Here is a 16,970-nt window from a genome sequence, read left to right on the forward strand (position 1 = left end):
TTAATATATGAGGTCAAGTCTTTCACATAGGACTTTGTGGAATGAAACAAGAAACAAGTAATGTAAAAAAGAACATGGTGTTAACTTTTTGATATCAATAAAAAACACAAAGCAGTTTGGCTCCAGGCAACTTCAACCCTAAACTAACACCCTCCCTTCCTCATCATACCTCTTCGGATTGTAAACAATCAAATGTAGTCACTTTTTCTTATAATTTCTGATCTCTCTCTCTGTGTGTCCAATACTTGCTGAACATATGTACCAAGTCAGTCCAACACTGTTCCAATGTCAATTTCTCTGATGATGCAATTGTTGATGACTGAAGTGTTGATACCAACCAAACTTAACCCCCCTACCACCTCCCCCCTCCATATCCCACACCCCGGATTGTAAATAATGTAAATATTTCAATTTATATACTGTGATGATTAACTTGTGTGATGACTGTACTATGATGATAGTATATATCTGTATCATGAATCAATTTAAGTGGACCCCGACTTAAACAAGTTGAAAAACTTATTCGGGTGTTACCATTTAGTGGTCAATTGTACGGAATATGTACTTCACTGTGCAATCTACTAATAAAAGTTTCAATCAATCAATCAATCAAAAGGCTAATGAAGATAAAGTCAAATAAACAAGCTTTGTTCTTCAACAACAACCATGTACTTTGGTGCAACAGTTTGGCCAACACAAATAAAGAGGAGTGACACCTCACATCTAACACACAATCTTTGTGCCTCCCGGACAACTCAGCCAGCGTTCAATTCGATGAGACGACAAAACATTTTAGCTAGAAGGCTATTAGTGTGTGAATGTGAGTGTGAATGTTGTCTGTCTATCTGTGTTGGCCTTGTGATGAGGTGGCGACTTGTCCAGGGTGTACGCCGCCTTCCGCCCAAATGCAGCTGAGATAGGCCCTAGCACCCCCCGCGACCCCGAACGGGACAAGCGGTAGAAAATGGATGGATGGATGAATGATGTTATTGGAACACTAACAAAGTTAGCATTTAACTAAAGGACGAGTGAACATCCTAGTAAACAAACTACAAACTTTATAAACAAGTTGTGGCTACGTTCCCAACACATCGCCTTATGAATGGTAACTCTCAGTCCCAGCAGCTGCACGTTCAAAATGAAACTGCAACATCAAATATTGTTCTCCTCCTTGCGCTCTTAATCACACACCGAGACTTCATAGAAGTAGAAGCAATTGAAATGACTAGCTCGGAGGGAACATTTTCAAAACAAAGTCCATGGAGTCGCTGCCATGTTTCCCCGAGCCGAACGGCTCAAGTGCGCATGCGCATACTCTGCGGCGTTTCAGTATTCAGGAAGTAAGTAGTTGCCCAAAATGCATTACTAAATGACGGCTTTTCAGTAAATACAAATTTAAATGGTGTTACTACATACTTGCCAACCCTCCCTGATTTTCCGGGAGACTCCCGAAATTCAGCGCCTCTCCCGAAAACCTCCCGGGACAAATATTCTCCCGAAAATCTCCCGATTTTCAGCCGGGGCTGGAGGCCACGCCCCCTCCAGCTCCATGCACCTGAGTGAGGACAGCCTTTTTTCACAACAGGAGGACAACAGGGTGACAAGAAATAAATCATCCAGACGAGAGATACATTCTATTATATTATTATGTTTATCTTACCTAAAAATAAATATATTTATTAATTAAAAAAAAAAAAAATTAAATACATTTTTACTATATTTTGCTAAAAACATCAAATTTAATTGTATTTTTATTTGTATTTTTTCTGACTCCTTATTACATCCAGACGTTAGAATTATACATTAAAATAAACATATTTCAAATAATCAATTTTAAATTATCATAATAATTCATTTAAAATGACCATATTTAATTATTAAAATAATTGCTTGTTTATCAACAACTTTAGCATTTTACTCATTACATTTTGAAGCTCTCAGAAGCCAAGTTATGTTATATTCCTTAAGATTTATTTATGCAAGTTTGAAGTATCAATTATCTAAACACAGTTTTGTTTGCGGGGCAGCACGGTGGTAGAGGGGTTAGTGCATCTGCCTCACAATACGAAGGTCCTGAGTAGTCTTGGGTTCAATCCCGGGCTCGGGATCTTTCTGTGTGGAGTTTGCATGTTCCCCCCGTGACTGCGTGGGTTCCCTCCGGGTACTCCGGCTTCCTCCCACCTCCAAAGACATGCACCTGGGGATAGTTTTGATTGGCAACACTAAATTGGCCCTAGTGTGTGAATGTGAGTGTGAATGTTGTCTGTCTATCTGTGTTGGCCCTGCGATGAGGTGGCGACTTGTCCAGGGTGTACACCGCCTTCTGCCCGATTGTAGCTGAGATAGGCTCCAGCGCCCCCCGCAACCCTGAAGGGAATAAGCGGTAGAAATGGATGGATGGATGGACAGTTTTGTTTGCATATTTTCAGGATGTAGATATATATATATATATATATATATATATATATATATATATATATATATATATATATATATATATATATGAAATACTTGACTTGGTGAATTCTAGCTGTCAATATACTCCTCCCCTCTTAACCACGCCCTGCCTCTCCCCCGACCACGCCCCTACCCCCCACCTCCCGAAATCGGAGGTATCCAGGTTGGCAAGTATGTGTTACTAACCGTCTGGAATTTTACCGCTGTCTATCATTGTACAGTTTATCGTTACTTCCCTACTCCATTAACAAGTAAAAAGTCAAGGGCGGTCACGGCATGTTGTTGCCGGAAATGTTGGTCAATTTTTATGACATTACAGCAAATGACAAGGGCGGTCACAGCAAATGCCGCAGTTGCTGTGGTTAAATTCCACCCCTGATCTATAAAGCACTTTAAATTGCCTTGTGTATGACTTGTGCTCTATACAGGGGCGCCGAAAGGGGGGGGGGTCAAGGAGACGGATTCTAGGGACCCATGATGGAGGGGGGCCCAGAGAGGCCCCTAATGATGATGAAATTATAATACAGAAAAAATAATGACACTGTGTTGGGGGCCCTGTAAAGATTCTTTTCATGGGGCCCAAAATCCCTAGCGGCGCCCCTGGCTCTATAAATAAATGTACCTTTCCTTGCCTTGCCATTTCCACAAAGCTGAGAAATATGAGTAACCGTATTTACTTTTATATTGTATATTGGCATATAAAGCAAGAACATATGTCAAGTGTGTCTGCTCCTACTGCTGCTGTTTGTGATGATGATGATGGTGAAAGGTAAGATTATTAAAATGTCAATTCATTGTGTGTCTATATTTGTTGTGGGCACTAGGTGACAATTACCTTGGGAATTAAAGTGGGTGGGTATTGTAAGGGGTGGGGTTTATTATGTTACATATTGTAAAATGTACAGATACCTCAACTTGCTGTTGCCATGATCCATCATACTGTACTGTCTGCAAAATTCAATAAAAATATTTGGAAAAAAAAAAAAAAAAGTCAATTCATGACTTTATGATGGGTGAATGTGGAAATAGTCTCAAAGCGCCTTGAGTACCTTAAAGGTAGAAAAGCGCTATACAAGTATAATCCATTCACCATTCACCATCCATGTTTCCTATAAAATGTGAAATGTGTCGTTGTGTCCAGAAGATGGCGGTAAGTGTTAAGCAAAAAGATGCAGGCCAGCTGATTTTTATTTAATTTAAAATTTCCTGTTACAATAGAATTATAAAAAGTATTCTGGAGTGAAATGGTCCCACCAATGTGTGATTATATTATAAAATGCTTGAATTTGAATCAATATGCCACACGATGTGTTTAAAAACAAGCCATAAATGTTCTGTACACTTAATGTATTTTCACAATTGTGTTGAAAACTGCCGTGGAATTCTGGATGATAAATATTGTTTTCAGCAAAATACCACCTTTCTGCAGCCATTCAACCCAAATGTATCTTTGTGATTTATAGTTTTTGTCAGAGGGCTTACTACAGTACTAAATAGGGGCGTTACCATGGTGACAGCAACCCCAGTAGACCCCCCATCCTCCCATCAGGTTTATTTCCACATCACTCACTCTTCAGTATTATACCTGCAAATTCCTCTGCTATCACAGCACGTGTCCTCTGCTCGTGCCCTGAAGCCCGTACATAATAGTCGGCGTTACAGTTAATTAGCATCCGACTTCCAACCTAGCACATGCACACACGGAAAGAATGACCTGGCGATTACTAAACAGGAGTTCACTGCACAAGAAGGACAAGTGAAGCTCGTTACTACTCACATCTTATACTTAGTGATAGGGTATCCAGCCGGGTGACCTTTAGATTAGTGCTCTGCATGTGAGGTGGGCTTTTTCCACAGTCAAGTCGTTGGCAAAGAAACGGTGACAATTTATCTTCCAGTGTACAGGGTTGTTTTCAGAATAATGAGGCATGGCTGGGCTGTTTTTTTTTTAATTGGTTATGCTTCATTTTCCGCCATTCGGGTCATAATACTACCAGCATATGATGTTACACAGACAAAATGACAGCGCTGCAACTTGTAGCTGGAGTGATCGATTAAATAATTGGCACTGCTTGTTCCAGTTTCAGTTTAATTTGAACATGCATACAATGTAATGCATCACACAATTCCAGTGGGTTCATTACAGCATGTCCGAAAAGGAGTAGGAAGAAGCAGACCTCATTCAATCTTACCCCTTTTCATACCATAGCGATTTTATCCAATGTCTTTGTTCTCTGTAACAGAAGAGTGAACAAATTAAATAATAATTAAATAATATACCATAGTAAGCAAACAAATATTAAATACATAAATAATCTTTGTCTAAAGAAAACAAAAGGAAAAAAAAGGTTCAAGATGTTCATCATAATTCTTGTTCTGTGTACTTTGTGAACACTTGTAGTTTGAACAGTCTCTTAAACTGAATCATATTGGTGCTTTGTTTGATTTCTTTGGTTAATCCATTCCATAATTTAATTCCACATACAGATATGCTAAAGGTTTTAAGTGTTGTACGAGCATACAAATGTTTTACATTTGATTTTCCTCTAAGGTTATATTTCTCCTCTTTTGTTGAGAAGAATTGTTGTACATTCTTGGGTAGCAGGTTACAGCTTGCTTTGTACACAATATTTTAAATGCACCAAATCATTGAATTTCAATAATTGTGATTTAATATATAAAGGGTTTGTATGTTCTCTATATCCAACATTATGTATTATTCAAAATTATATTTTTTGTAACACAGTCAGTGCATGAAGCGCACATTTGTAGTTGTTTCAACATATTTCTACACAATAACTCAGATATGGTAACACTAGCAAGCAGTAAAGAATATGAAGTGATTTTTGGTCTAGAACATGTTTTGCTTTATTCATTACTGACTTGTTTCTTACTACTTTATGTTGTATATTTTTTACATGAGATTTCCAATTCATTTGATATTTTATTATTATACCCAAAAATGTGTTTTCTTTTACCCTTTCAAAATGTACTCTGTCTATCTGTATTTGTGTTTGACTTTCTCTTCTACTGTTACCAAATAGCATTATTTTAGTCTTACTGATTTGTAGGATGTTGTTTAAACAGCGAGTTGGCTCTGTACTAAGTGGAAACATTCTGTGAACCATAATTTATTATCATTTTCAAATTTAAAAAAAATCCTGAGGAAATACTACAAATTCAATGTATCTGTTACAGGCTCAAATTGTTGCCATCATGAAGCATTTATTTTCTTATTTATTAGGGCAGTCAAAATAACGAGTTAACTGTGAAGTGAAGTATGTTTATATAGTGCTTTTCTCTACTGACTCAAGCGCTTTGCATAATGAGACCCATTATTTATATTTTTAAGTTACATTTAAACCAGTGTGGGTGGCAATGGAAGAAGGTGGGTAAAGTACCTTGTCCAAGGACCCAACACCTGTGACTCGGATGGCAGAAACGAAAATCGAACCTGGAACCCTTAACACGGCCGCTCTACCAACCGAGCCACGCGCCCAACAATCTCATGTGATTAATCACACAAACATATTCTAACAACAAAATTGCATGTTTCTAAATATTGGGGTCAAGCGTGTAATAACCTGTGATTAGATTCAAAAGTGTGATTAATCAGATTTTTCTTAAAATCATTTCGCACTAATAACATCCTAACTGCCATACAAAAACAAAGTGGAGTTAGCCATTGTAAATAAAACTAAATGAATGGTCTTCAGAATGGTTAGTGCTCGTGCCTCATGACAAGGTCCTAGCCTGGGTTCGATTCTTAGGCTCGGGGTCTTTCCGTGGTGAGTTTACATGATTTCTTCTGCGTGGGTTCTCTCCGGGTGCGCCGGCTTCCTCCCATCTTCAAAGACATGCACCTGGGGATAGGTTGATTGGCAACATTAAATTGGCCCTATATATGAATGTGAGTGTGAATAGTTATGTCTGTCTCTGTTGGCCCTGCAATGAGATGGTGACATGTCCAAGGTGAAACCTGCCTTCCTCCTGAGTGCAGCTGTGATAGGCTCCAGCCCCGCCTCGACTTTGAAAGGCACATGCAGTAGAAATGGGTGGAATAGTTCCTAAAGATCCGACTCCCTTCGAAGAGCTATACATTCCATCTCAAACATTTTCTACGGCTTAGCCTGTTCAGGGTTGCACAGAGCTGGAGCCTATCCCAGTTGACTTTGGGCAGAACACACCATGGTGACCTGGTTGCCAGTCTATCAAACAACCATACACACTCACATTTACACTGTCACTGAGTGGTAACTGAGCCCTGTTTCAGCTCCTGCGTCCTGCCCAGGGATTGAACTTGCTGAATGAGAGTGCGAGAGCGCTATAGGCAGGGCCGCCCGTCCCTATACCCAGATCACGCACTGTGCGTAGGACTCAACCTTTTTTTGATTGATTGATTGAAACTTTTATTAGTAGATTGCACAGTGAAGTACATATTCCGTACAATTGACCACTGAATGGTAACACCCGAATAAGTTTTTCAACTTGTTTAAGTCCATCTGTTGGGGACCCCGTTTTGGGTGAAGAAGCGCATGTAAAATGTCAATTAATGAATGACAGGGCGCTTCATGTGAAATGTAACCGCAAACATATTTCTAGCTCCTTCCTGCTCTGTCATTTATAGGATTATAATGGCAAATTCCCCTGGGGGCCTCAGAATAACATTCTGCTTAGGGCCCCAATTTAGCTAGTAGTGGCCCTGCGTTAGGCATCATGCTAAAAGCCCTAGCTGCCGAATCCATGTCCAGCACAAATTTTTAAGACGTCAGGGAGTAAGGTCTACCAACATACACTTGCACAGCCGAACTGGTTGACTTACGTTACACCTGCACAAAGGCCAGGTGAGCCTGCCACTGGACCATCACAGACTAAACTCAACATTGTTTGTAAATGAATGTTTAATTTACCACCATCTATATCTTTTATCATCAACAAGTTAATCCATAGCGACAATAATTAGTGGTAAACACAGTACATAAGAAAAAAAGTACTGTTGAGGTCAGCCTCGTCTCCTTGGTGGTATTTGTATGCAGAGCACAGCAAATCTGTTGTCAGACAGCAGCACTGAAGCCACCAAAGCAGATGGTTGTTTTCACTGGTGCACATCGTCTTATACAGATATCGTCTCTGTTAACTTTTCGGTTCGACAGTTTGACCTTTGTCAACATCCCTCTTTGCTGTCAAAGAGATCTTTATAGCTAACAAGCACATAAGACCTCAAAAGTGGCGCTAATGGGACGTTCCTATCCGCCTGAAAATATCTCATTGTAGTGTTTTTTCTGAAATATCTTCATCTTCCGCGCCGGTTGGATCGATCTCAGATGAATAATGAGTCGCACACATTGGCTCCATTCATCCGAATCAACAATTTTGTACAATCTGAGGTTGAAGCAGCTTTATTTCTTTTGTCCTCTCCCTCAGGGACAATGCAGTGGTGCTGTACACACACACACTCCTGCAGAGATATTTATGGGTTTGTGTGAGGAGCCAAAGATGTCCCTCAGGGACTAAAAAGCTACTTGCCAGATACAACAAGCTGGTGAGAACATATATTTCATTGTGTCTCACTCCTTACTGTCAATCATTCTCTACCTCTTTTTACTTTTTGTCATTTCCATTAGGATTGTCAGGACACCTATAGTATTTGTGGTTTGTCACACACAGTGATGGGCAAGCTACTTGGAAAATGTGGTAAGCTAGGCTACAAGTTACTCTCGATTAAATGCCGCTAAGTTACAGGTGAAGATATCCCCAGAGAATTGTAGCAAGCTACATGGCAAAAGTAGCTTACAACATTGAAGCTACATTTAACAGTATGTATATCTATGGGCCCACATGTATAATATCAATGTTAATGTAACTGAGAGTGTACAAATGGAACCAATAAGGGTCCATTACTATTAAAGGCCTACTGAAACCCACTACTACCGACCACGCAGTCTGATAGTTTATATATCAATGATGAAATCTTAACATTGCAACACATGCCAATACAGCCGGGTTGGTTTACTAAAGTGCAATTTTAAATTTTGCGCGAAATATCCTGCTGAAAACGTCTCGGTATGATGACATCAGCGCGTGACGTCGCGGATTGTAGAGGACATTTTGGGACAGCATGGTGGCCAGCTATTAAGTCGTCTGTTTTCATCGCAAAATTCCACAGTATTCTGGACATCTGTGTTGGTGAATCTTTTGCAATTTGTTCAATGAACAATGGAGACAGCAAAGAAGAAAGCTGTAGGTGGGAAGCGGTGTATTGCGGCCGACTTCAGCAACACAAACACGGCCGGTGTTTCATTGTTTACATTCCCGGAAGATGACAGTCAAGCTTTACCATTGGCCTGTGGAGAACTGGGACAACAGAGACTCTTACCAGGAGGACTTTGAGTTGGATACGCAGACACGATGCCGTAAGTACGCATGCAGCTGCGGCTTCCAAACATATGATCGCTTGCCCGTACGTGCGTGCCGCTATGTGCATGTCACATACGTAACTTTGGGGACTTTGGGGAAATATATGTGCTGTATGAACTTTGGGGAGGTGAACGGTACTTTGGGCTGTGGGATTGAGTGTGTTGTGCAGGTGTTTGAGTTGTATTGGCGGGTTATATGGACGGGAGGGGGGAGATGTTTGTTATGCGGGATTAATTTGTGGCATATTAAATATAAGCCTGGTTGTGTTGTGGCTAATAGAGTATATATGTCTTGTGTTTATTTACTGTTTTAGTCATTCCCAGCTGAATATCAGGTCCCACCCGCCTCTCACAGCATCTTCCCTATCTGAATCGCTCCCACTGCCCTCTAGTCCTTCACTCTCACTTTCCTCATCCACGAATCTTTCATCTTCGCTCAAATTAATGGGGAAATCGTCGCTTTCTCGGTCCGAATCGCTCTCGCTGCTGGTGGCCATGATTGTAAACAATGTGCAGATGTGAGGAGCTCCACAACCTGTGACGTCACGCTACTCGTCTGCTATTTCCGGTAGAGGCAAGGCTTTTTTATCAGCGACCAATAGTTGCGAACTTTATCGTTGATGTTCTCTACTAAATCCTTTCAGCAAAAATATGGCAATATTGCGAAATGATCAAGTATGACACATAGAACTGCTATCCCCGTTTAGAAAAGAAAATCACATTTCAGTAGGCCTTTAAATATATGTCATTTAGCGGGGGACAACCTATAACTACTTCTATAGATCCCCACTGTATGTATTTATTTTAGTTTGCCTTTTCTTTGGCCCACCCCTATAATCTTATCCATTTTCTATACCTATAGAAAACATCTATCTACATCTTGACAAAAAAAACAACGACTTGTGTGTTGTTTGGGAACAGTTGGTAATGGTTATGCGCAGTAAAAATGTTTATAAACTCAACTCACTTTAATGTGTGTTCCTAAATTTGTGTTCCACATCTTCGATGAAAAGAGCAGTTATGATTTTGGTCTACAGAATATAACCAAAAAATAAAGTTTTGGGTATTGTTTTCTCTAAACGCAAATATTTGTCTTAATATGGCTAAGGCTAAGGGCAGGCATTATTGTGGGTTTCTTGCACGTCATCTTCATTACTAAAGGAAATATCTAATCTACGGAAGAGAATCCCTCTGCCATTTTCAAATGTGTTTTGTTTTGAGTCGCAGCTTGAAGCGTCCCTCTGTCTCTGACTCCCTCGTCGTCATGTGACACGAGTGTGTGACTGTTATGATTTTACTTACTAGTTTTGATGACCCGCCGAATCCTGTCTCCGATTGGCCAGTTCATAATGTGGATGTTCTCATTTATCCAGGTCATTGTATTTTCTCCATATTTTTTTTTGGCCTGGATTCGCAGCCCATTTTCTCTCTTTGTAGCTTGTAGCTTTGATGTAAGCTACATAGTTACATGGGTCTACAAGTAGCTAAGCTACAGGAAAAGCTACTCGTTAAAAAAGCAGCTGAGCTACCAGCAAGCTACTGTAAAATGTAATCACCGTATATTCCGGACCATATGGCGCACTGCCGATGAATGGTCTATTTGTGATATTTTTTCATATATTAGGCGCACCAAATTATAGGACGCATTTAAGAAGTCATATTATTATTATTTTTTTTCTAAACTGAAAACACTTCCTTGTGGTCTATATAACATGTAATGGTGGTTCTTTGTTCAAAATGTTGCATTGATTATGTTTTACAGATCATCTTCAAGTTGCTTTCTGACAGTCACTTCCGGATGCGCCATTTTGTGGGCAGTCTTATTTACGTGGCTCACCTTTGGCAGCGTCTTCTCCCCGCCATCTTTGTTGTACCGGTGTAGCGTGCAAAGATGGGAGTGGAAGAAGTTTTCAAAAGATGGAGCTATTTTTTTTAATGACATTCAGACTTTACTTAAATCAATAACAGAGCAGCATCTCCTCATCCGGAAACAACAACACCGGAAATGTATGTTGTCGAAAAACTGTCCGACCGGAACTCTAATAACTAGAGTTCCTTGGGTGATAATGTATACTCACTACACCGGTATGTTTCAGCGCTTTCATGGCGAGTTTACTGACAGATATAAGTAAGAACTTTACACTACTTTATATTAGAAATGGCAGCAGCAGAGGATGAATGTCCCATAACAAGAAGATAGAGAAAAATAAGAGGCAATATTTTAGGATTTATGCAGATCCCAAATACAGATCTGAAGGTAAGAAAAGTTTATTTTGCATAATTTTTCAAAACAAAACGCCAGATAATATGTCTTACCTTATACACAGACACCATAATAATACTTGTATGTTTAATGCGCCGACAATCCTTCAAGCGGTGCGGCTTCATAGCTTACCAAAGTCGTACTAGAACATTGTGATGGATTTTTGAGCGCCATGTGTAATGTTCTATATTTTCAATGGAACATTTAAAATGTTGATGTTGTTTACTTGAGACATATTGCCATCTTAGTGCAGCCTACACTTATCTCTTATGTTTGACTGCCATCTACTGGTCACACTTATCATTGAGATGATGTTTTCATTCATTGTTTTTGCCTTTCCCTTGGTTCTAACTGAATATGTTATTGTTCTGTATCCATACAGGTATTGCATTATGATAATGTATGTATTGTTATTGTATTATGATTGTATCTTGAGTATGTTATTGTAACTTATATTTTAATGAGGACCCCAGGAAGACTAGCCTGCCGCTGATGCGTCAGCTAATGGGGATCCTAAATAAACAATTAAATTAAACAATTACACCATGTGCCAAATAAAATAACTTTGAGGTGGGTAAGCTCAACCAAACTTATTTCTTACACATAAGGCACACTGTCGAGTTTTGAGAAGAAAAAAAAAGGATTTTAAGTGCGCCTTATAGTCCGGAAAAATACGGTAAACTATGTAGCATAGCTACATGTAGCTTGTCAATGCCCATCACTGGCCACACACCATGAAATACGATATTTGTAGTGCCGGTTGATTGTCTTGCTTATATTTGATTAGTTCAGTTCATTTGCAGTGAGGAGCGAGTGTGGCACACTGGCAGCCTGCCAATAGATCCTCTGTGCATGTACTGTACCAGTGATGGGTCGGCCCTCTTTTAAGTGGTTACATTATGCATAACAGTGCGCTCATAGCTTGCTGTCACGGAAGGGCTACACACAGAGAGAAGGATCACTCTAATTGACTTCCTGGAGAGTACCAAGCTATTTTAGATTCCACTTGGGATGACAGTCTTGAAGAAAATCATGGAAGAAAGATGACAAATATCAAAATCTGCACACAGCTAGCAAGGATCATAAAATATTAATAAAGTTCGTTTACAGACATTAATTCTTCATATAATCTGGAATTTAGCTGTGTAGGTGCCCTCTTGACCTGAGTAAGAATAGGAGAATTAACATATTGTTGCGTGTCATTCCATGAGTTGAATTAATAAAAAATGTCACTCTTTTTTATTAATTCAACTCATGGAATGACAAGATTCTGTAATGACGTGGTCGCATCGTGATGCGGGTGTGGTTCTCCCAGGGATGCAGACGGCTTTGGACACAGCTTGCAGGTAGGAATTTGATTTATTTAAAATATAAATCATATGATGAATAAACAAAAGACATGCACGTAGCACAAAAGGCAAAACAAAAGGACTAGCGTGGGAGCTAGCAGGCAAAAATAGCATGGCATGAAATCTAAGTAGTCGTTATCAGTTGTATGGGAACAAACTAGGAAGCCAGACCGAGTGAGGCCAGGGCAAAGACTAAATAGCCCTCTGATTAGTGCCCGGGCAACAGGTGCGCGTCCCGAACACTAACCAGAGGCAGGTGAATGTAATCGGTTGACATGGCAACTGAAAACAAACAAAATCAAAGTGCTGAAAACACGTGACTCAAACATAAACAAACTATGATCCGGGCAGCGGATCGTAACAGTACCCCCCCCTTAAAGGACAGATTCCAGATGTCCCTTGACACAAAATAAAACTAGAACCCAAAAAACAAGAAACAGTTCAAGAGACAAGGGAGGGCGGAGGGAGGATTTGGTGGTGGGTCGCCAGGCCACGTGTCCCCGAATCCACCGGGGAAGAGTCAGGTGGCGGCGGCGAGTGGAACGCCGCTGCCGCAGGCGAGGCGGGCAACCACGGAAAGGCCACATTCATGGCTGCCGAGAAGGTGGGCGTGAGTGGCGCCAGAAGTTCAGCAGCCGGAGAGTTCTAAGTCTATGTCTCAGGTGTCGCTGCTGTTTGCGCCACTGGCGTCCATACACAAACCTCAGAGAGCGTCGCTTGCGCAGCCAGACCACTCGAGGTCGCTGAGACGACGATGAGGGCGAGGAAGGTGGCGGCGTCCTGGAAAAGCCCACCGGAGACGAGGAGAGAGCAGTCGTCGCCGTGGAGGCAGGAGGAGTCGTCGTCGCCGTGGAGGCAGGAGGAGTCGTCGTCGCCGTGGAGGCAGGAGGAGTCGTCGTCGTTGCGGCAGCTGGTGCAGGTTCTGGTGCAAGTCTTGGAGCCGCGACTCGTGCTAGCCTCGGAGCAGGGACAGGGGTTGGTCTTGGAGCCGACGCTGGTGTGGGAACCAGCCTTGGAGGCGGCGCTGGTGTGGGAACCAGCCTTGGAGGCGGCGCTGGTGTGGGAACCAGCCTTGGAGGCGGCGCTGGTGTGGGAACCAGCCTTGGAGGCGGTGCTCCGGCGCTGGTGTGGGAACCAGCCTTGGAGCCGGCGCTGGTGTGGGAACCAGCCTTGGAGCCGGCACTGGTGTGGGAACCAGCCTTGGAGCCGGCGCTGGTGTGGGAACAAGCCGAAGAACTTGGCATGGTGGAGCTTGGCGTGGTGGAGGTACAGGAGACGAAGCTTGGTGTGTCAGCCGAGGTGCAGGAACAGGTGCTAGCCGAGGTGCAGCTGGAGGTGGCCTAGCTGGCGGTTGTGGCTTAGCAGGCCGAAGGACTGGTGGCGGTGGCCGTGCAGGAGGTTGCGGTTTAGCACGCCGAAAGACTGGTGGCGGTGGCCGTGCAGGAGGTTGCGGTTTAGCACGCCGAAAAACTGGTGGCGGTGGCCGTGCAGGGGGTTGCGGCTTAGCACGCCGAAAAACTGGTGGCGGTGGCCGTGCAGGAGGTTGCGGCTTAGCACGCCGAAAAACTGGTGGCGGTGGCCGTGCAGGAGGTTGCGGCTTAGCTGAGCGCAGTTGTGCCACCCCACTAGCACAGTTCCCAGTACTAGCCCCCCCCCTCAAGACGCGGATACCAGACGCGCTCTTTGCGGTTTGGAACCGTCTTCAAAGGTGGGTGAGGGGAGGTAAGGAGGGGGGTATACTCCTCCTTTTTAAATTGTCCTAATTGTCTATTCTCACCCCCCACTTGAAATTGGGTGGGAGAACAGGGGAAAAAATCATGTGCAGTGGGCGGAGCAATAGTCACTGGGGGTGGGGCCAAAGTATTTGGGGGCGGAGCTTGAAAATCAGAATGTGACTGACTAGACTTGAGCTTAACAAAAATGTCCTGATAATGTTTTATCTTAGAATAAAAGTTATTTGGAATCGGCTGACAGAAAGAAGCAGATGATGGGAAAAAAATTCTTGATCAATGACGTCATCAGAAGTGGGCGGAGTTACCTCTTCGGGGGGGCGCCAATGAAATGACGTCATTGTTGCAACTGTCCATGTGACTGACAGCCCAATCGGAAAACTGTTTGGCGAAATGGTCGATTGGGTTGCCAAACATCTGAGGAGGGGAAGTTTGGGCTGCATGTAGCTTGCTGTGTACCAGTGGAGGAGTCTGAGGGAGTGGCGCGTCTTGGCAGCAAAGTGAAGACCTCTTGGGCGGCTTCCGTCTTCGCTGACGCGTTCGGTACTGCGGGGGTGTGGGGATGTCCTCGGGCCAAACGGAGTGGATTGGGACCAGCTTTCCGTTGGGACCCCATATCAGGTCCTGGCGCTCCGAGGGGGAATAGCGAAGAGTTTCCGCCTCCATTGCTCGCAACACCTCCCACGTACCTTAGTCAAACTCCTCGATGGCCGCCGCGGGAGAATTGTCATTTGCTGGCTTCCTACTGTAATGACGTGGTCGCATCGTTATGCGGGTGTGGTTCTCCCAGGGATGCAGACGGCTTCGGACACAGCTTGCAGGAAGGAATTTGATTTATTTAAAATATAAATCATATGATGAATAAACAAAAGACATGCACGTAGCACAAAAGGCAAAACAAAAGGACTAGCGTGGGAGCTAGCAGGCAAAAATAGCATAGCATGAAATCTAAGTAGTCGTTATCAGTTGTATGGGAACAAACTAGGAAGCCAGACCGAGTGAGGCCAGGGCAAAGACTAAATAGCCCTCTGATTAGTGCCCGGGCAACAGGTGCGCGTCCCGAACACTAACCAGAGGCAGGTGAATGTAATCGGTTGACATGGCAACTGAAAACAAACAAAATCAAGGTGCTGAAAACACGTGACTCAAACATAAACAAACTATGATCCGGGCAGCGGATCGTAACAGATTCATGGAATTATTGTACCAGTAAGTGCTCCGAAAATGTATAAAGGTATACATCTCCCAAGGCTTAAAGGACCCATTGCATCTAGATGACCAACATTTCACTAAAACATTATCTGTATGTATTTTTTGCTCCTGAAAAGGAATCTGGAAGTCATTTCCCATAAAATGACTTAGTTTTTGAGTAATTGGTAAATAACTAACTATACTTGGATCGCCAGACTCAAAATGCCGCCCCCTCTTGGTGTGACGTCATCAACAGAATTGAAACCCAGCTGCATATATGTTTAAGGCATTCAAAACTATTATTTTGATCACTTAATTGCATGTTTTTATCCATGATTACTTCAAAACTGATATGGTTAACATAATGGGCAAACAATACGTAAAATAATCGCCATTTTCCGACGTCCGTGCTTTTTCGTCTCCTCTTCCATTGCACCGGAGCCTGTGTTTCCTCATGCTCTGTCAGCATTTCCTCAAACATCGTAAAGAAAACATCAGTAGAAGAGAACGCAAAATGCAACACTATTGACTTACCTTTTTTTTTCTCTCTTGTTGAAGCCCAGGTCTGCACTTCTTTCTCTGCTGATCCACAGGTTCTGACTCAGTCTTTTGGACAGGTCACAGCGATCAAATGTAAGCTCCCTCTAAGAATCCATCTAACTGTGACATACAGCAGCTTTAATAGCTGCAGCTTGTAACCCCATTTTCAATCTCGACTGAACAACTCAGACCCACTGCTTTTATCTTCTCCACTTGTATTTTTCTGTTTACATATTTTCAGTGAACAGCAAATTTAATGATGGAAAATTGTCTCTGGTTTCTCTTTGGCTCCATTGGTTGCCCTGACTCCCGCTAAGCAACGGTTGTTTTCTTCTGCCTTGATCTCAGCGTCCACACTGATTGCCTCGCCTTTTTGTTCGCTTTTAGGTACACTACATGAGCTGGCACAGGTGCATTGTATCACCAAATGTACACCTCCTGTCCCTCACTTTTAATGTGTACCATGTGGAATCAGGCTGCAGGCTCCTTGCCGAAAAATCTGAATACAAGACACTGTTTGATACAGCTTAGTCCTTAAAAATATTAGTATTTACAATGATTTAGGATAGCTAGATTAGGATGCACTTTATTTTCCCCACAATTGGGAAATTATGTGGTTGCACTGCATATACAAAAAGTCCACAAAAAATAAGGTAAAAGCACATGAAAACAAGAGGGAAAAATCAAGATCACAAAAGGAGGACAAATAAGAGCACAGAGCTCCTGCAGCCAGCAGCCGCTACAGCAGAGCCATCTTGAAAAAAAAACATAGGATTAAAACACATAGGTAGATACACATTTATATACAAACCCCGTTTCCATATGAGTTGGGAAATTGTGTTAGATGTAAATATAAACGGAATACAATGCTTTGCAAATCATTTTCAACCCATATTCAGTTGAATATGCTACAAAGACAACATATTTGATGTTCAAACTGATAAACATTTTTTTTTTTGGAAATAATCATTAACTTTAGAATTTGATGCCAGCAACACGCGACAAAGAAGTTGGGAAAGGTGGC

General features: G+C 42.2%; 1 long non-coding RNA gene across 1 annotated transcript; it reads right to left on the reverse strand.

Moving 5' to 3' along the window:
• Positions 1-4,507: 4,507 nt before the first annotated feature.
• Positions 4,508-16,146, reverse strand: LOC140679137 (uncharacterized). Its single transcript, XR_012050704.1, has 3 exons — positions 15,941-16,146; positions 6,192-6,320; positions 4,508-4,691 (listed from the first exon to the last, which is right to left on the reverse strand). It is a non-coding gene; the product is annotated as an uncharacterized lncRNA (long non-coding RNA).
• Positions 16,147-16,970: the final 824 nt, after the last annotated feature.

Source organism: Nerophis lumbriciformis, linkage group LG01, assembly GCF_033978685.3.
Source record: "Nerophis lumbriciformis linkage group LG01, RoL_Nlum_v2.1, whole genome shotgun sequence".
NCBI lineage: Eukaryota > Metazoa > Chordata > Actinopteri > Syngnathiformes > Syngnathidae > Nerophis > Nerophis lumbriciformis.